The following is a 22,190-nucleotide window of genomic DNA, read 5'->3' on the forward strand; positions in this document are numbered from 1 at the left end:
GAACTTTCTTGTACGAAGTTCCTGCGGACAATACGTAGAAAAGTTGAATAATAACATTTTTACAATTATACAGATATTGGAATATGATTTCCTTCAAATTATTCTCCCTGAGACAAGATGTACTTCTGCCATTGCCGTTTCCACTGTTGATATTATTGCTTAAAGTCTTCAGTTGTGACGCTGTTCATATGCCGTGCCGTTTCTGCCTTGATGGCTTCCACATCTCCCACATGTCGCCCTTTTAGCACAATTTTGCAAGCAAGAAGAAATCAAAAGCAGCTAAATAGGATGAATAAGGAGGGTGATTGAGCTTCGGGTCAAAAACTCATGCATAACGTAATAAAGGGATCAACATTAACTTCACATTGGATCTTGGTATTCGCGACTTTTTGTTCTCGGTTCTCATCTTCCATTCCTTGGTTTGAGATTTTAGCTCCACATCGAATTCGTAAAACCAGGATCGGTCTTCAGTGATAACTCCGCCGAGAAAGTCTCTCTTTTCCTTCTGTTTTGGAGTCAAAAGTTTCGGTACGATTTTCAATTTTAAGTTTTATTGTCAGAATTTCGTGAACGATTGTTTTGGGGATTGAAAGCTTGTCAGCTATAATTCCGCCTGTTAATCTACGGCCTTCAAAAGCACAAGCCCAAATTAGTTGAACATTTTCATCAGAACTCGATGTCGACAGCTATTCTGGGCGAAAATCTCCTTTCATTTCTTCTCAGTCTTCCCGGAATCTTCTTAACCGCTGGTTCATGGTTGATTTCTTCAGAGAATTGTCTTCGTAAGCTTGTTACAAACATACATTGAAAGAAATTTGATGTTGATCGATGTTCCTCAATCATAGAGAGATTCCGACGGCAGGTACAAAAGGATAACTTTCAACAAGCAGCCGCTCGCTTATACTTACACGCAGAGCACTCCGATTCGAATTGTGCGTTTATGGGGTTGAGTACAACAACAGTGCGGCGCCTGTCAGCTGTCAAATAAAGTTATTATTCAGTTTTATACGTATTTACCGAACAAACCTCGTATTAGACTCCAAATGTGGTGGTTACTCATCATGTTGAGTATTATATATGTTGAAATATTGAAACATAGAGCAAATAAATAAGATAAATGAATTCCTATATTAGTTTATAACACTTTCAAACTTTCCTCTTATTATCTAATTATTGCAAATAATTTGTCCCCATCTGGTATGATACTGTTTTATAAATATACTCAAATTTTCAGATACTTAAGACGGTTAATTTGAGTGAATGCTTTTTCCGTTTAAAAGTAGCTTGACAGCTATTTAGATTCAGTCCACTCAAATATATGAAATGTTCTACAACTATTATTTCCAGTAATATTGTACTTGATAATATTGTTCTAATTTCATCACATTCCGGTGGAAGAGTTTTCTTTACTTTTCTTAATATGCTCTCAAGTTATCTTTCAACTTATCCGAGTAAACATGTAGCATATTTGAGGAGTGCTATGAATCACTGCTTTAAAGCTGACCCACCCTTGTTTTACGTGGACGTTCAATAGCTCTGGGAATTCTTTACTTGTCAGCATTAACTTCAGCTTTTCATAATTTTGGAAAAATATTCTTTATTTATTCAAAAGCGTTAGTGAAGAACTCTCACAAATTGCTTCATAAGATCTACTTTAATGGAGGCTCATAATATTATTTGTCATTATAATCGGTTTATTTTTGACATTATGTTTTTCTTTTTTAAACTTGATCCGCTTAGGCTATGCGACATTGTGTTCTTCTTTCCGAAACTTGATCCGTTTAGGCCATGAGACATAAAATTTTCCTTTCTGAATCTTGATCCGTTTACACCATGAGACATTATGTTTTCCTTCCGAAGTTTGATCCGTTTGGGCCATTAGACATTATGTTTTCCTTCCGAAGCTTGATCCGTTTAGACCATGAGATATTATGTTTTCCTTTCCAAAATTTGATCCCTTTAGGCCATGAGACATAATTTTTTCCTTTCTGAGCTTGATCCATTTAGACCATGAGACATTATGTTTTCCTTCCAAAGCTTGATCCGTTTGGGCCATTAGACATTGTGTTTTCCTTTCTGAAACTTGATCCATTTATACCATGAGTACTGCTTCTAATGGAATGCATTGGCTCTAGTATCTAGATAGAATAGATATTGTATCTCTTCCCATCAGAGAACTTGCTATTGCTCTTGAAGTTAGATGCTCTCTTCTCCAAAATGTGCCGCTAGGAGGTCACTGACAGCATCTCTTCACCGATCCTACGCTAATCAAATCAATTCGTTTCTATTACATCGTCGACTAAAACAAACGACAAAAAATCCATTGCTTAACCATTTTAGACAATATCTAATTTAATTATTTAAGTATGAAACCTTTGATCTTGAAAATAAGCTAACGAACGACGACATTGGCACATTACCGACAAAATAGTGAACGAGGCTGTTGAGTGCATGTCGTGTTTGAGAAATGTCATTATTAAGCAAAACAAATACCTATTTATTGGGTAAGAAAGACAAATGATCGTTTTACCAGATTATTGAAAGTGATAAAACTAGCCAAATACGATGCTTTGACAATATGAAACAACAAGAAGAAACTTTTGTAATCATAGCGGATTGTTGATAACTTATAACAAGATAATAGTACAGCATTTGAAAGTTCTTGGTAAATTACTAACAACACGTAGATTAAAACGTGGAAACAATCTGAAGATGAATTACGGTACAATTCACCACTAGCTTGGTTCCCACGTCGAATGGTCTGTAGTAGTTCTGATTCATTATACAATACTCCTCTATGAAATTTGGTTGAATCACCCAATCCCTAAATTTAATTTATATTACTGACAATAATATTTACATACATGACAGAGAAAGTGATTTGCTCATCTGAAACCAATATAGTGATTAAGCACTTTCTGTACAAGTGACTTTGTTAGCTAATTTTTGTTGTTAATAATCATTTCTAATAAATTTAAGGTCTATTTTTTTACTTACTATAGGCTCAAATTTATCTTTCTAATGAAAATTTGGGAAACTAGTTTAGCTTTGAAAAGAACTTACAATACTTTTCCATTCGATTTCGAAAACTAAATGTATGGAACTCAAGTTAGAGTAATAATATAAAATAAGAAGATTTGTTCAAGGCTTTTATTGGTTTTCTTCCCATTCTGGCGTTTAATATATGAGTATTTATAATGTATACCTTTTCTATACGGTGAAATTATCTTTTGTAAATATTTTTAACATCGAGATATGCGTAATAACCTATAAACTATAACAATATTTGAGTTGGGTTATAATTGTTCCTGATAACCAGATAGATATCGTATTGATATAACGCACCAGTTATTCTTAATAAATACGGGGTGCTTTTAAGAATTTGATTAAAATATTTGATTATCAAGTCAAGCAATAGCCGTAGAGAGAGAGAAACACTACATAGTTGTGTTATTAAATCACAAAGAGAACATTTTTTAGACGTTATCAAAGTAATTTAGACGTACCAATTTGTTACGATAACAATGTCCAATAATCATTTCAAGATCGAGTGTTTCATTAATCTTATTATTTATTTTGTTTTTTTTTTCATTGTAATCATTTCTGTTTGATCATATAATTTCATGTATGGCTTGTGTCAATAGCATCTTCTAGCAATTCCAGTGGTAGCACTATAATCATCTCTTTGGTATGCTCTTTGCTCGTCCCGTATTTGACACTCCAATTTGCATTAGAATTCCATTCCACTTAGCCCAGGTACACAGCAGAAAGTTATTTTAGTATCTCGAATTCAGAGGAATCTCTTGCGACACTTCTTTATAACTATACTTTGAGAAGAGAGTTGTGAAAATAGAAATAGACCCATTTGAAAACATAGATTTCGAGATTACCAGAAACCGCACATAAAGCCAAAAAAGATAGTAACAAGGACTTCCAGAGAAAATCCAGCTCTGCAAATGTGGAAACTGTAGTAATCAGCAATATCATTTGCAAAACGTGCGTCAAATATTAAAAAAAACATCAAGTCAATCCTCAAACTTTCTAATTCACAACTATTTTTTGATATATTATTTTTCGTTCTCGATTTCAATGATTTTCAAAAATGTTCACCATTTGCTCAAATCTGGATGGATAATTAGTAGGTCACCGCCTATTTTTGGCTATCCCGAATCTAGATTCTCCTACTTACGACTTGTTGAAGTTATCTATTTATCTATATTAATTCGTCTGCAAATATTTTTTAGAATAATTAAGCACACGTTGCTATACGACGGAGTACTTGAACATTTGCAAAACTATGTGCGAAGAAATAGATCTGATAAATGAATCAACTATTTTTTTCATCATAAAACCGTGCTGTGCTTCAATATGGAAAAAAATAGAGAATTAGACTAAAGAAAAGGTTTTAATACTGGTCTTGAAATTAAAAAAACCACGACCGAGTGGAGCCATTCCGAAAGAAGACTTCCAGAAATGCTTACAGACATGGTTTCAACGTCGTGGTTACTGCGTTGAGAGTCAAGTATTATAATTTTATATTATCGTTTTTATCTTGCTTTTAATAAAAAATGTTCATATACAAAGTTAAAGACACATTTGTTTTCCTTACGTTCCTTCACGACGAGTTGAATCGATATGCATATGGGAAAGTACTGCGACTAGGGGTCTGAAAATTTGCTTGCATGGGTTTTCCGAAATGCACGTACCTGCTAAAATAATTTCAATTTTTTGAAACTTCTGGTTAAACCGGAATTGGACCCAAACTTCGTTATTTTAAACAGAATGATTTTTATGAAATTTTTGGAATTTTGGAATCTACGCAAAAAAATATAAATTCATGCAGCCCTTCATTAAAAAAATTATATTTCTAAGTTTAAGTGAGTCAGATCTAATATTTTTGGGATTTGGACAAATAACGACTTTCAAAATCTGTGAAAACCTTGACAAAAATTTATATAGGGTGTTCAGAAAATGGTGCTGAATTTCGCTATCTAAAAACTTCGAAAGCTTAATTTTTTCAAATGGCATCCCTCGTTTTTCTCTTTACCATTGGATACCATTGGATTTTACGTTTTAAATTAAGGGGACTTCGTTAGTGAATTCATATATCTCAAATTAACGGTTTTTGTAAAAACTTGAAAAAACTGAAATTTTCATGGTTTTTAATTGTCGGTTGTCTGGAGCGACCAAAAAAACAAAAGCGCTAACACATCAACAAACAAACAAACAATGAAAACAGCTTTACATTTAAGCGTTGCAAAAGTGTTCAATATGACCTGTTTAGAATTTATTGATTAAGATTATTTCCATTTACTGGTAATATACGGGGAATGTGATAGGGTTATTAAACGAGCCTGCGATAACTGGATAGATCACGATCCACCCCTGATACACTTACGCGACCCATTCATAATTGTAAAACCCACGGTCAGTTTGTTGCACCGTGCAGCAAATTGAATCCTGTTGTAGACAAAGAAGCCAATGAAATTAGAGTCTTGGGATACTTCAGAGCATTTACCAAAGCGGAAAGAGATTTGGGAATATCAGAGATAAGTATTCATAAAAACCACAAGTTCCATCCGTATTCAATCTCGTTGGTACAAAATTTAAAGCCAAGTGACGATCAAAGAAGAATGGATTTTTGTGAATTTATATTAATTAAAACTCAGGAAGACGAAAATTTGGACAGATGAGTATAAAATTCAGTAGAATGGAATATTTAACCGGCCTGACTCCCATTATTGGAGTGATACTACTCCTCACATGTTGCGTGAAAGATAGTTTCAGGGGTACTGGAGTTTCAATGTTTTTGCTGCGATAAAAAAAGGCAGTATGCTGGTGGTACATTTCTATGACAAAAATTTTAATGGTAATCTTACTAATTGAATTTGAGAGTGAATTTTACTTCAAATTTTTGTTTATTTTAGGTAACAGATATCTAGAAATATTAGGAAATTATTTACACCCACTAAATCTAAATTGGAATCAGCTGTGGTATCAGCCTAACCTAACGACACTATAATGCGATTGTAAATAGCTTTTTACAGACTCCTTTTGAGGACCGATGGATAGCACACGATGGCCTCCCCGTTCACCGGATATGACCCCATTAGATTTTTTTCCTTGGGGTCGTATAAAAGATATCGTGTATGCTTCGCCGCTATTTACAAAGAAGATTACCAGGAAAGAGTTCGGAATGCATTTCGAACTCTTTCACTGCAAGAAATTCGAAACGCCACTCAGCACGGGTTTTTAAGAAGAATCCATAAATGCTTAGAATTTGGGGGCAACCGTTACGAACATATACTTTAGTGTGTCCAAAAATTTCGAAAATGTTAAATAATTAAAAAATGGTGGACTTTAGCATACGATGCTCTTAGAAAGTTATATTGTAATTTTGCGTAGATTCCAAAAATTTAATAAAAATCATAGCTTTCCGTTTAAATTAACAAAGTTTGGGACCACTTCCGGTATAACCGGAAGTTTCAGAGAACTGAAATTATTTTAGCTGATACGAGCATTTCGGAAAACCCATGCAAGCAAATTTTCAGAACACTAGTCGCAGTACTTTCTTATATACATATCGATTCATCTCCTCGTGATGGACCCTGTATTTTGTATATATTCAAACAGTCTTTGGCTCTTTAACTTCTTTTTTGTTGCAACCTGTGAATATCCATCCTATTATAGAAGATTCTATGCAATTTTATTGTTCATTTTCTTCTATAAAATAAAGTTATCTATTTCATAATTTTTTTTCTTTGAATAATTAAACTATATTTGTCATATTATTGATATCTAAACCCGTTTTCTATATTACAATCTCCGTATTCCATGAATAAAAGCTACAGTTTCTATCCATTTAATGTCGAAATTGCATTGAAACGTAAAGCGCAGTAAACGAACTTAATTGAAAAAGTATATTACCACGTTTATATAGAATTGAAATCCAATCGTGTTTTGTGTTCCATTTTACTGATCATTAAAACGGCACTCTTTTCGTGTCAAATATCTTCGTCAACGAGAATTGGATTCAACCATATTTGACTATAATGGCACATGTTATCAAATTATCAATAGAGATGAATAATAGTAGGTTTCTTTTATTGAAAACAGATACATCACAATTAGAGTATGTGTATTCATTATACAAATTATGAAATTACCCTACATCATTTTTAATTATATAAACATTTTCCAAAGTTTGAAATATAATCCAGTGAAAAGCCAATTATTGTTTGGTTTTTATTAGTAATTTTTTCCAATATTTGGAATAATCCATTAATTTAAATAATGATTGAGGTAGAACACGATTTTCGACTCTCCGACATAGACCTACAAGAAAGAATACCACAACAACTGGTCTAGAGATGGTACTAAAGTTAAATCAATTTTTCATAAATATCTATGCGTTTACATGTATTAGGAGAAAATTGAAATCACCGAGAACACATTAGTTGCAATTCACCTGAAACATCTAGTTGAATCCATTTTTTTGAGCTTTAAATAAGTAGATCCGTATTTGATTTACAGTTTGTACTACTGTATGCACATAAGTATAGCTATTTGTACTAGATAAAGTCATATTACCTCATATTTCTCAGTTTTCCATAATTTCGGCACTTGTACAATTTGCAGAGAGCTTTTTTTAATTCAAGTTACTCAATGTTCAATTTTATTTTAATTTGATGCCTCCCACGGTTTTTTAATCTGCCGCATTTGTCAATCTCAATTATTTCGAATATTATGTTGCTTGAAATCTGTCAAGTTTTCTATAGAGGGAGTTTCATAAATAAAGTCGGTTTCTAATGATCATTTCGTATTATAGGGTTTTCACTCAACGTTCAGGAAGCTCTTTGACTCCGAAATACACTAAATTGAGTTTCATAATTCCACCAGACACAACCAGACTTTCCGCTCGAATCGATAACTCTTTGCAAGTGGATTTTTTCATCGCAAGTAACAATGAATCTAATAGATCTTTCAGCAGAAGGGATCTGTTCATACACTTGTTTATACTCCTCCACTCGACGTTTCGCTTGAATCTCGAAAATGAAATTTCGTGTGACACTATTCGAGAGCTTCTATAGATCCTAACTACTGACTTCAATTGGTGATGTATGGTATCTTTAGAAGGTCCATGGGAGTCCGATAAAAAACTGTGTCTTCCCCTTCAATTTGACATTTCATTGATGCAACGGCTGCCTTAAAATTTTATGTCCAATCATGTCGTAAAAATAGTCGAATTTCATATTTATCGTACTCATGATTTATCATAAAAACATATGAAATCGTTAATAAACAAAGAAAGAATGATTAAAAGAAAGTGAAACAATTGTACTCTTCATATAATTAGAGACTAGTCTTAACAAGTTACATGTTTGGGAATTTCCACAAATAAAAACCGATATTACTCATGAAACACCCTCTGTAAATCTCACCCAGTTATTATTACATTGATTAAAACAATTACGCACCAGTCCCTCCGCCATAAGTTAAAAAAAGTAAACTAATGATAATCAAACGGATAAAGAAGTGGTGCTTGATAAAATTTAATCGTAAGAATTTAATAGCAATAACTAGACATTTTTAACATTCTCATTTGAAAAAAAAAACAATATGGTTGATATTTTATAAGAATAGTATATTCGACAACAAGTGTATAATGATGGTTATTATTCACTAGAATGAAAATTACGACACAAGCTACAGACAAGTGAAAAATAGATAGACAGATAGACAGATTTATTGTCATTAGAAAATTTCACAATTTCATCGACAAAGCGACACAGTTATATATTAGGTAATATGAAAATATAAAATAAAAATTTGGCTTAATAATAGTAATTTTGATAAATATCACATCTTCACACTAAATTGAATTTTGCTAGTCTTTTGAGTCTAAGGTAAATTGTATAATTCTACGACATGGTCTTTCAATCAGAAATGCCTTTGTCAATTTTCGGAACTTATTATAGCTTTTATAGACAAGGAGTAGAGTATACTGTCTTAAGGACTATGTATAGAAAAAAATCGTACTTTGAAAAAATTATTAACAGATTCTGATCCTCTTATTTGTATTTAGCCCATTCCAAACTTCATTAAATATTTCATTATAACAAAAATAACTGAACATGACAAATATTATACAGGGTGTTTAAAAAAAGGTGATCCTGTCTCTATTATAGATAGAAAACTGAAAAATATGTTTGTCCAGTAAAAAATTTTCGTAACGCCATCTGTATTCAAGACAAAGGACGTTGAAGAAAAATTAATTATACACATTTTTTACGATTTTGCCGCAACTACTGGCAACATTGTATTAAAATTTTATACGAATATGCTTTGGAAGCTGATACATCCAATGAATTTGTTTTTATAACTGACTCGCATAGAGGGCGCTAGTTATATGATTCGTAGTATAGAACATAACATTTGTAATATTAGATTTATTAAGCAAAATATCAAATGAACATTCAATTCTACACCAAAAAGGTATTCTTGATGAGCTCGATACTGTGTACTGGTGTGCTGTTTTGGAATATTTTGATTTGAAATTTATGAAGTAAAAACGATGCTGGTATAAAGTATTGATGAGGTTATTAATTATTATTATTATTAATTAGTAAGCATTATGTGACTTGTAAGTTATTTTTTCAATAAAACGGATACATTTAAAAAAATTGGGACTGGGGGCTTTCGTTTCTTGTAACTTTTCACAAACATCAAGCCTAATCACGATAGAATCTTATTTTTCAAAATTGAATAAGTATAGGCACTTAGCTATTCGAGCCCATAGTACGAGACAAACAACAATTTGATGATCATGAAATGCGGTTCTAAGACTCAAACTGTTGTTTGTGAGTAACCTCAATAACCATAATTATTTAATATTTAATTTTACACGGCAATAGCATTTTCTCTGAGTTTGCCATGGAAAACTGTCTTTTATAGAAAGTATTAATGTTGAATCAATAATAATTACATTTTAGAAACCTGTTATTTGTTAAATTAGATATTGTTAATTAAAATGTAATCAAATTTTGCATACACTGACATGTTATTAACTTTAGGCGAGTGTTTAGGAAACTCTAGTGCAACGCGTTATGCAGAAAATATTTATCGAAGAAAATTAAAGACATAGTCGAGAAACTGGGAATGTGAGACCTAAAAGAATGAATTCTAGTAGACCAAGAACTACAAGAACCACTAATAAAGGAAATATGATCTTAAATTTAGTTGATCGAAATTCAACAGTTATATAAGGAATGTGGCAAGACAAACAAATACATCTTCTTCAAGTACTTGAAGAATACTTAAAGAGTAGCATCTACATTCTTATCATTGAAGACAAGTTCAAGAGCTCTTGCCAGACGATCTACCGGTTAGAGTGGATTTTTGTCAAACATTACAAGAAAGGACAGCCCTCAATCCAAATTTTTTGAAATGTATAGTTTTTACGGACGAGGTCACTTTTATCCGCATGTCAAGAGGGGCAATTTTACCTAACAAATTAATAGGTTACTACATTCTACCTGGAAATTTTAATGGTGATATGTACCTGGATTGTTCAAGCAATTACTTATTCGAGATATTAGAAGATTTAACGCTAAACGCGCAGAGATTTTATGTTTTATGCACGATGTAGCTCCACCGCACTTGAGCTCCTGTTACTATAGTTTAAATTCACTTTCTTATAAAATGAATCGATAATTAGGTGATTGTTGAATATTATTAAGAGTTTTTGGATTCCCTCCTACCGTCTGGAGTATTTTATTTGCCGTTTATTTTATTTCCTTTGTCATAGAACCATCTACCACCTATATCAACGAGCAAGGTGGCTGAAGACCTACGGAAGCTAAGCTCAGTGTTGATAATTCAAGAAAGGAGTTGTCACATTAGTTGAACAGTGAATTTTTACACGGTTTCTGTTTTAGTATTAGATATGGTAATCTGAAGGGTTGATTCAAGGTCTAGAATGTCTTTCTATTTTATGGAATGCATTTCGTTACTATGACAAACACCCATTATGGTCATGATACCTCAAAAAATTATATTCTTTATATTTATTCCATTACTCATTTTTGCGTAGTCCTTAAAATTGAGTTTGTTTTCCACTAGTTCGAAGATTGATATTTTAAAAGTTTTGTAAAATAATCCAAGAAAACGTTTTCATAAACAGAAATTACTTTATGGATAGTTCTCCATTCCGTGAAAGTCGCTTATGTTTGATTGTAGCTTTTCCTTGATCTTCCATTGATAGGAGTAATGTTTTAGTATTTACGAAGACTATATTGGAAATGGGCTTTCATTGCTAATTTTTTATCGAAGCTTGTCAGAGTTACAGCAAAAGGATCAAATGTATTTGAAGTAACTTCGGTGCATATATAAGCTTTTTGGTAATCAAAATGTGATTATTTGACATTGATATTATGGTTGTTTACCGTAAAGAATCAGTCGTAAAATTCCATTATTTCAGGATAATTTCCATGTAGTAGTTCTTAGTTGTTGAGGACGAAGCTGCTGTTCCCTCAATATTCCCTAAATTATCATGCGACCCACTTCTAATTCTCCAGCTATCTCCCTTGTACTGCTTCAGGGATTTTTCGACTAATTATGAATTTTCTCTATTGTTTGAATATATCCGCGGAAAACCATTTTTACCAGCAAGTTGCGGTCGCAGAGTACCTTTAAATGACGATCATTGAGAAGAAATAATCGTTGGTTTGTTGGTCTATCCGTAATGAGATGCTTCTCCGAATAACGTCTTACAGCTTTTGCTCTATTTCGTTAGCATTTATTCGTTTTCTTTTTAATAGAATCCTGTACTACTTAATTCCGAATATGTAGCTTCTTCTTAAGTTATTATTAAGACAATGACATCCAGCTCTCCTACCGACTTTTTGTGACGGTAGGTATGCACGTTTTCTACATTCTCATCTGGTATTCTGTATTCACCACATTGTTTACCCTTACTATTTATTCCAAATATAACTATGCTAATAGAGATGTTAATTAATTATTATTGATAACTTGTTGTTTCTCAGAGTATTTAATTTCATTTTATATTTTTGTAACATCAATTATTTGTGCAATTTCTACCACAAGCAGATTTAATTAATGGGAGAAATTCTTTGAAATAAATTATTTGAAATAATTATTTCAGGGATTTCACATGAATGAAACAAAATGAATTCATTAATTTTAAATTTACTCTCTATCATCAACAAATGATCATTTCAATTAAAAATTTATAATGTTTCAAAGTGAGAATATTGTTTTGAATTAATATAAACTGGATACGTACGAGCTGAAATTATTAATTTTATAGATTAATTTAATAAATAATTGTTATGTTTCATTCGTGTAAACTTAAAATTATCTGGTATGCGACATTTTGTAATTATACAAAAAATTTGAATTGGTTTAAAACATAACTCTAGTAAATAACTGCGTAGTAGGAACATCGACGTGTATTTATAGTTCTTCTAGTATCAATTGCAGATTATAAAAACGTAAGTCGACAATTTTGTTTGATCTAATAGGCGTTCTGGTACTAGAACTTCCTTTACGAGCTCTACAACCTCTTTACTCAGTTCTGGAGACTGATTACATTTTCGTAATTCTGATTTTACTTTTGCCCATATTAACTTTATAGGGTTAAATATGCAATAGTAAGGTGGTAGTCTGAGAAGAGTTTGACCCTGTTCTTTGTACAGCTTACCAATATAATAAATTTTACTGTAGACCTTTAATAACAGTAAGCAATTATTTGTTTGTTGGACTTTTTTTACGATCCCTGACAGGAATAGGAATTTTTTTTGCAGAGATTAATGCTAAAATATTTGTTACTACTACTATTTGGTATCTTAAGGAATTGCCGAGAGTGGTTGGAAACGTTGTTCATAACGATTACTGACTGTGGTGGAATGTGTTCCTTAAACCACTTTTTAAATAATTCTGCTGTCATATCTTCAATCAGCTGCACCGTTTTTGCTTCCAGCGTGTACTATTATAATGCGTTTCCCTCTAGAACATGGCCCCCATTCAAACAGCAAAATTTATTATTGTCAACTCTTTTTTCATTCAGTTTCATCTAGATAAATTATGTGTCTATTAGAACTCCGGTGGTCTTTTATCTGACGCAAATAATGTTGTAGTCATCGAACGATCCTTGACGATTCGGTTATTGCCATCCGTTCATTCAGTTTTTTATGTTTAAAGCCACATGCTGACTTAACTTGTCGCAATGTCCCTAATTGGTATAATTGTATTCTGGGCAATCTGCTACTTTTTGCTGTATTACAACTAATGTCGTAGCCCTGTTTTCCTTATATAAACTATAAATTGTCCTACATATAATACGGGTGCGGCAGCATAACTTCCTTTTTTCAAAAGTTAATAAAACTTATTGTATGAATCAGAAAATTTTTATTCGTTTTTTATAATACAGGCACATACATAAAGTTTTGTTTTACTGAGTTTTGAAGATCAAATCAGTTAGGTGACGTCCCCCATTCTCCATACACTGAGTAAACCGATTTCTGGCGTTTGTCATGACTCTTGCCAGCATAGCAGGCGTTATGTTGGCAATTTCTTCCTGGATGTTCGTCTTCAAATCTTGTAGGGTCCTTGGACGGTTCACATACACACGGGATTTCAAAAAACCCCATAGGAAATAATCACAAGGGGTCAAATCGGGAGAGCGGGCTGGCCACTCCAAATCGCCCCTAATTGAGATAAGGCGCTCTGGGAAGTGTTCCCTCAAAACAGCCATCGATGTTCTTGAAGTGTGTGCCGTTGCTCCGTCTTGTTGGAACCAAGTGTCCCCTAAGGCCAACTCATCTAGCCGTGGGAAAAAAAATTCCAGTAACATGTTTACATACCGGTGCGAATTCACTGTCACTGTGACTTCATTTTCCTCAAAGAACCAGGGACCAATAATTCCACGTGAGTAAATTGCACACCACACTGTGACTTTAGGTGAATGCAAAGGCCGTTGATGCAATTGTCGAGGATTGGTATCAGCCCAGTAGCGCATGTTTTGTTTGTTTACGGATCCACACAAATGAAAATGGGCTTCATCACTAAAAAAAACAATAGCGTCCTCAGGAACGACTTCCAGAAAAACCTCACACGCGTTCCTCCGAGAATTGAAGTCACGTTCAGAAAGTTCCTGCACAATTGCCATCTTGTATGGATGAAAATGAAGATCATCATGAAGTATTCTCCTCACAGAACGATCGGAAAGTCCAAGGGCAGACGCATGTTTGCGCGCAGAACGCCGTGGTGATCGCAACACTGAAGTTCTAACTAACTCAATGTTCTCCGGTGATCTAATGGGCCGAGGGACTCCAGTTCTTCGTCTTGTCACACTTGCAGTTTGTCTGAACGTAGTGACCCACGTAACAATTGATTTCCGGTCCGGGACAGGGGCCAAGGGGGCTAAATTAAAGCGATTCCGAAAGGCGCGCTGGGTTGCGATCACAGAACATCCGCTCGAAAAGTAAACCTCAACGGCAAACGCACGCTCCTCACTGTTCCAACGCATGATGGCGACTGAACTGTGCCGGGACAAAACTTTATAGTCCCCCCTCTCGAACGAGACCACTAGCACTCCGTTACGACATCTACCGACTAAATGGCGAACTTTTTAAAAAAGGAAGTTATGCTGCCGCACCCTGTATCTTGAGAAGCTTTGTCAAATGATTTTAATTTTGCTCCCCATGTTTTTTGGTTCTGTGAATGATCCTCAGCAACCCCTTTCGTGACTACTCGATAAATGGAAAATTTATTTCCTCTAGTCGATTCAGCAATTCTTATTATGATGCATCATCAGATTGCTGAATATTTTCTCTCATTAAACATTCCGAATATATTTAAAATAACTCACGGTGTTTGTATATTCAAATCTTTATTATTAAATTCATACCTGTTTGTATGCTACACAATGCAATTTCATTGTTTTCATTTATGAATTAAATGAATCTCACCAAGCCACGTCAATGCTTATCGCAGACTTTCTAGCAGGAATATTTCGAAGAAATTGTGTACGATGTTTTCATTGGTAAACAGTGCAGATGATGAGTCCAAGTGAACTGACGGTTTGTTAGATGTTTACCGAATTTTATATACGGGAAGTAAACAATATTTTTCATTCCCCAATTTGGTATGAGTGCCGTGCGTAGAACTATAACAGAACGGCAGAGCAGAATTGCTGGATATCAGAGAAAGATATTGAGGTCAATTCGCTTTTTACTGAATTTCAACATTTCATCATTGACCTGCAAGATTATGTCAAAATTGTGTTGAATGAGGTTTTTTTTAATTTTTCTTGAGTCCTACAACATCAACGCCTGCGATCGCTGAAATTACCATCCTATCAATATAAAAAAATCGTTATTGGCGAAAGTTACACGAGCAACACATATACATACATACATACATGTAGTTTATAAAAAATGTAGCGTGGATTGGGTTATAATTCTATTCAACTTCGTGTAACATTTTTAACAAAATTGACTTCATTTCCACCTTAACGTCAGTTTCTGGATTGTAAGAAATGTCTACTTAGTCATCAAGTTTCTCATAATTACAGTTGTCTAAATTTGCAAGTAAATTTTTCATTTTTCCAATATTTTTTTCCTTCTTGTAATTTTCCTTTGTCTAAACTTTTAGACAGTAACATGTTTTTTCATATATAGTGCACATAATTGGCATTTTTGCCAAATATTAGTGGAGCAGTTAAAAGTTTTACTTGTACGGTTATTCACGAAACACTGAAGCAAATCAACTGAAAAATCTAATCCTCATTCGATACAAAACAAAAGTAACCAGAATCTTGTATTTTTACATCACTTTAGATATATGTATAGACGAATAAAATTAATAAAGCATGACTCGAGAGAACTTGTATTTCAAATTTCAAAGATTTCATCATACTGTGGCAACACTGGTTTCGTTTGGGCGGATTAGCCTCTCGTCAATATTTGGAGTCAAGCTGGGAAGTATTTCTTCTAAAAATTAAGTTTGTCTCACTTAAAGCACCCCGATAATTGTCCTTATAATAAAAGCTTTGAAATTTCTCCATTGAAATAGTCATTTCAACAAGTGGCCACAGTATGATTAATGAGAATATGAAGTACGTAACATAATATCAATCCTTGACAACGAGTGGTGGTGATAATTTATGCCACATAAAACGTGCATCTTATTTTTTTAGAAAGTTTCAATTAGAAACATAGAAAATACAATTGTGAAAATTGAGTAGTATTAAGTGCTACGAAGACTAATAGTAAACGGAAATTTTAATACAGCAGATTTTTCGTTTAAGTACGCCAGTTGTCTTTTGCTAATATGTTTGTTGTCTGGTGTTTGTCTTTTTTATTTTGAAAAAATACTTTATTTACAATATACAATTTAACAGACAAATCAATACTTTAACAGTGAATAACAACAAAACAATGAATTTATTGCAATGAACTGAATATTTATTTGACTTGTGTTGGAATCCGCTGGTTATGTGAATATTATTTTTTGCTCTTTGGAATCTGCTGATCGTGTAGCAGTTTCGGGGACCTTTCACATTCCTATGTAGCATTTTACCCCGTGTGACGTTTCTAATATATATTTTAATGTTATTAGTTGTATAATCAGTTTATTTTTAGGTTTTGGTTGTATTATTCCTCAAGGTGAGGTCCTGTCCATCTGTTGTCTGGTTAACGTATATTTATCTAGTCCCATTTTCATTTTCAATATTATTGTCTATGATGTCTCGATGAGTTGCGTGTGTTTAGTCTCCTGGTTTTTCGTTTTTATATAATATATACTATTGTTTGTATGTCGTCCTTAATACTCTCGTCGACGTATCTGTGTCTTACGGTGGGTAATCGAATCCTTTACGTCGTGTAGGGTGTGTTTTGTCTGAGGTTAGTATTATTTCAGTCTTGTTTCATATTTTTAGACACAGTTGATTGCTATTCAGTTTTGGGTATATATGCCTAGATTCATTATTCGTCGCCTGTCACAATCTGCTACGATCTTGTCTTGTCTTTATTAATTCTTTATGGCAGTAATATTTGCTGATTTTTTTATATTCAATTAACTGCTATACAAATCAAAAATAGCAATTAATTGTCAGCTTGACGTTGGTGATAAAATGACAATGCTTATGATGCTATAGAAATCGCTTAAAGCTATTCATAATTTCCTGTGAAAATTTAAATTAATAAAAATCCATAAGTTCTGCGTGAAAGATAAAAATATTTTATTTATTTCACGAAATACAAGGATATATTGAAAAATTCTATCACTCAACATATTCTCCTCTTAATTGGATACATTTATTATACAGCGAACCTGCAACGACTCTAGACCTTTCTAAAAAAATGTTTCTTCTTATTCTGCAAATCAGACCTCCACAGCTTTTATTACCTTCTCGTTGGAAGAAAATTTACGACCTTTTAAACTTTTTTTCAGTTGAGGAAAGAGAGGATAGTCGGACGGAGTCAAATCTGGTGAATAAGGGAGGAGTTCTAGTAATTCAAACCCTAAATCACGAATTTTTTGCATGAGAACATGAGATTTTTGTGCAAGGGCGTTGTTCTGTAAAAACAAAACACCTTTGGATAGGTTTCCGCGTCAGTAATGTCGAATAGTGATCTCCAGTTATTGTTCTATTCTTATCCAAAAAATCAATCATGATTACTCCATGGCCATCCCAAAAAACTGAAGCAAAAACTTTTCCAGCAAATTTTTGGACACGAAAAGGTCTTGGAGAACCAAAGTGTCGCCATTCCATCGATTGTTGCTTTGTTTCTGGATCCTAGAAATATACCCTAAGTCTCATCCATAGTAACAATTCGGTTTAAGAAGTCTATATGGTTTTCAAATCGAGCACGATGCTTCTACCCTTGCACGCTTTTAATCAACATTCAAACATTTGGGGATCCAATTTGCAGGAATTCTTCTCATGACCAAACTGACGTGAACTATATAATGAACGAGTTCGTATAAAATATTCAGTGCTTCAGATATTCGTTTTAGCCCAATTCGACGGTCTGATAAAATCATGTCATGCACTGCATCGATATTTTCGGGGACTGACACAGAAACTGGCCTTCCCGATCGTTCATCATTTCAATGAAAAATTTACCTGTTTTGAAGCTTGCACTCCAATTTTGCACACGATCGCATACGAAGGACATTGATCATCAAGGGTATTAAGCATATCTTTGTAAATCTGCTTACCTCTTAACCCTTTTAAATACAGGTACTTGATGATGGCTCGATACTCCAATTTTTCGATTTTTACAATTTTGGTGGACATCTTTTTTCTTTTAATTTATTGCGTAACTTTGGTTTACTTTTTTGACGTCAAACTTTACACTGACACTTCTAATAAGTTATTGTTCGTTGCTATGGTAACGCAATATTTTGTTTATGCATGCAACTGGTCTGGGCTAACTAGATATCAATACATCCTCGTATAATTATATTTACTAGTTTCGAAGTCGCTATCAAACTGCAAAAGCTTCGTCGACTTTCATCATAGTATGAATAATTATTTCATTTGTGTTAGTTTCTTTTTTTCTCCAACAAAAAATCATTAAATTAACTATTATTCAAGAGAAATAATTTCACTTGTATATCATGTTCCTTCACATAATTGACATTGTGGGCATAACAATAAATGTATTCGTAATTAACTACTTGATTAATCTTTAGTTGCATCTTTAATTCGAATTAAAGGTCACTACAGTTTTTCTTTCTCTACATATTAGCCATAATTTGAAATTAGTTCCTTTCAATTCCGTTACTAGCATAATACAGTACTGTGCTAATAGGTTTGTTACTTTTGTAGAAGTGAAACATTTCCTTCAAAGGTCTCATACAGTATGAATTTCGTGCTCATCCCTAAGGCAGTTAATTATAAATTCTAGGATAACACGCGCTTGAAGATAACAATATATACGATAAGGTCAATTTACTAAGCTATAGTTTACTTATGCTTAGAAAAGCATTCTCTTAATTAGCTCCATTAATTGCAATTACTATGTTTTTACACGACTTCGAATAAGAGAAGATGATGTCAATAAATTTTTTGTTCTGTTTTCTTTTCACGAATTTGGTAAAACAATTTAATTCAGAAATTATTGAATAGATTTTTTAAAAAAGGTATTATAGGGAAGATGTGAGTCGTTTCTAAAGTATATCTCTGTACAAAATTCGGAATTGCTCTATCAAGAGTAACCTTAACCTAAAAGTGCTAAAAAGAGGATTGTATATAATTAAGGAAACATCAGTGAATGAACTTAGAATATGTTTAATTTATGGATTTGGATTTGAGAGGTTTGTGGTTTGAGAGCTGGGATTCAAATTCAATATATTGAAAATCCAAATTTATTTTAGCCCACATCGGTTCTAAAAACCTCTATGTATAATTCAAACTGTGAAGTGTAATTTTTAAAAGAATCAAGAGATCCAGTAACGATATATGTTTCTAATTATTCTTCTTCTTGTGCCATGTCCATGATTGGATTGAAGCAGCCTTTCACTTATACTTGTGTTTTGCTCTCAATTTACCACATTTAGAAGAAACCTTAAGATTAACGACGGATGCAAACGTCTTTGATGAGAGACTATCTAGGTATTTTACTGTCGGTGGTTTGCCATTGCCAGGTGGCATCCCATATTTTCCATTTTCGATGTTTTCCCGTTTGAATCTTAGCTGGTTCAATCGCAGAGTACTATCGCACTATGCCACGGCGACCTCATGTTGCTGATAAAGAAACAAAAAAGTAAGTAAAATAAATGACGCGTTGAAAACATGAATTTATACTGTATATAAAAAAAATGTTGAGTGAAATGCTGTACAACAAAGACTCCATCACTCAATTAAAATCTCGTTAAAGTTTGTCCATTAGTATAATGCACATAAGCTTTTATTATCTCAATAAGTACTTTCTCATCTTTTTCGAGAGAAAAAATTCAATAAACACCAAAGCCAGTCATCGGTCTATTTGACATGAGCAGCTCACATTTTAATTCTATGAAAGTAGCATAAATATTTCACTATATTCACCCATAGTTCGTTGTTGAGAAAGCTGCTAAAAAAATACACATTGGTATCATTTATACTTTTACGAAATTCAAACGTTTAATTTAATAAAATACTTAGCAACGAACTACATCGTAAAAAATGGAGGGAATCAAATATTGACAACTAAATTATAGATTAATACCTACTGACACTGGAAGTGTTACAACCAGAAGAAAAAATTAATTGTCCTTACATTTTGATTACGTAGCCTTACATCATGAATCGGAGAAATTTTAATAATTTGATGGGACTTACATCTGGCGATAAGGTTTGCCACGACAAAATATTAACGTTAACTTCTTGGAGTAACTTCATAGTTCGAAATGCCACATGTTAGCTTGGTTTGTTTAGCTGAAAAAATGAAGGACATGCAGAAGGACCTTCGGTTATACATACATGGGGTCTTTCACTGAATATCCTCCACTAGATACATACTTCGATATTTAAACCCCTTCCCACATACAAGGCCATCATGTGTTAGCGTTGTAAGCAGAGTCTAAAGACTAGAGTGCAACTGGACGTAGTGAAGAGAAAAGAAAGAGAAACCGGTAATAATAGGGGCTTGAAGGCATACATCACTGACAGAAGAGAGTAGACGAGCGACTCTAAGGAAAAAATGAGTGAAGTTTTCTTACATAGAGAACAAACCACCTTCTTTCAAGCCAAAGTATTCGCTCTGATGGAATGTGGATGTGCGATACTTAATTGATGCTATAGAAGCACAGTAATCTGCATATGTATGGACAGCAGAACCACCTGTATGTGATAACGGCTAAAACGGTTTACTCTTAGCTTGTGCAAGAGTATAAAGAAGCCTTATAAGGGCTAGTTAGTGATGACTGTAAAGCCCAGTTCGTTTTGATGTCCGGTTACTCAGGCAACAAGTGCAATGACGACACTACCACATCTCTCTTTGTGAAGATAGATGGAAACACTTGGTATGAAAACGGATAGGGCACATACAGATGGAGTTTTTGCTCATCTTATTAATCAAGTCAGTTTAAATCGGAGCAAATACGTCTAGACCCAGATCTATTAGCCGTACATAGCCATCTCTATGCTAGAGGTATTACAGACAAATCCATTTGTTGCTAGTCCATAGAGAAGGAAGAAACCGCAGACCGTCATCGGTGAGTAGCCAATACTCATAACTGCAAGATTTAAACACATGCACATGTCTTAGAGGTTGATCCGTGACGTTAAAAGGCTTAAGTTGATCAGATTTTTAAAGGATAACGGCCTTTGATAGTTTTAAGTGGGTATATGTGCGCACTGGTCCTTAACCACCCACAATCCAACTATTGATGGCTTTTGTGATGCAGTGAAGCGGTTTGTAGTAAATCACAAATATGAGAAAGTCCAGCTTTTCCACTGCCAAAAGTGTTGATCGGTTACAGTCTTGTATACATGCCATTTACCTATTCTATTTTTATCATCAAAATTCAAAATCCTTTTCTACATGTTATGGTCCATTTCTTTACTAGTTCAAGTTGTGTATATATATAAGAGACGTTCCATATAACCGTTATTGTTTCTCACTTAAAGTTTCATCACCTTATGCTTCTAATTCTGAATTTCAGTGTGTCTAAACGGAAGCGGAAGTTTTTGAAGCGGAAATAGAACTTCAATTTGACGGTAATATTCATGCTGAGGCAAAACCCTTACAGTTTCGGTTTGCAACACGATCAAATTGCATGACTTTGATTTGTTCACGCTGCGATTCCAAAGAATTTATTAATGCCAGATGACTTCAATGTTAACGTGTGATGTTTGAGCTTTGAAATAAATGCTATTGGAATTTCAAGAAAACTGTCGCCTGTAATGTATCTAGATATATGAGCGAGAGACAATGTCTCAATAATTTTAAAATCCGGTGATCATTGAAAAAATATAACATAAGGCAACTCGATAACATATTTATGTTTTGAACTGTTATCTATTCATCTATTAGTTACATAGGAAAATTATTAAAGGCAGATGTTTTTGACATTATTGAACAAGGTTTCATTTTCAAAGATCCATATAAGAATCGGATAGACATTTTACAATTTGAATTAATAACACTGCTGGACAACAACATTTTTTTTCT

The 22,190-nt window shown here is 33.5% G+C and overlaps 1 protein-coding gene across 2 annotated transcripts in view; it reads right to left on the minus strand.

Annotated features, from left to right (window-relative positions):
* Positions 1–22,190, minus strand: part of LOC130891551 (octopamine receptor beta-2R-like) — a 201,003-nt gene that overhangs the window by 20,251 nt on the left and 158,562 nt on the right. The window lies entirely within an intron of this gene.

The sequence above is a fragment of the Diorhabda carinulata genome, chromosome 3, assembly GCF_026250575.1.
Source record: "Diorhabda carinulata isolate Delta chromosome 3, icDioCari1.1, whole genome shotgun sequence".
NCBI lineage: Eukaryota > Metazoa > Arthropoda > Insecta > Coleoptera > Chrysomelidae > Diorhabda > Diorhabda carinulata.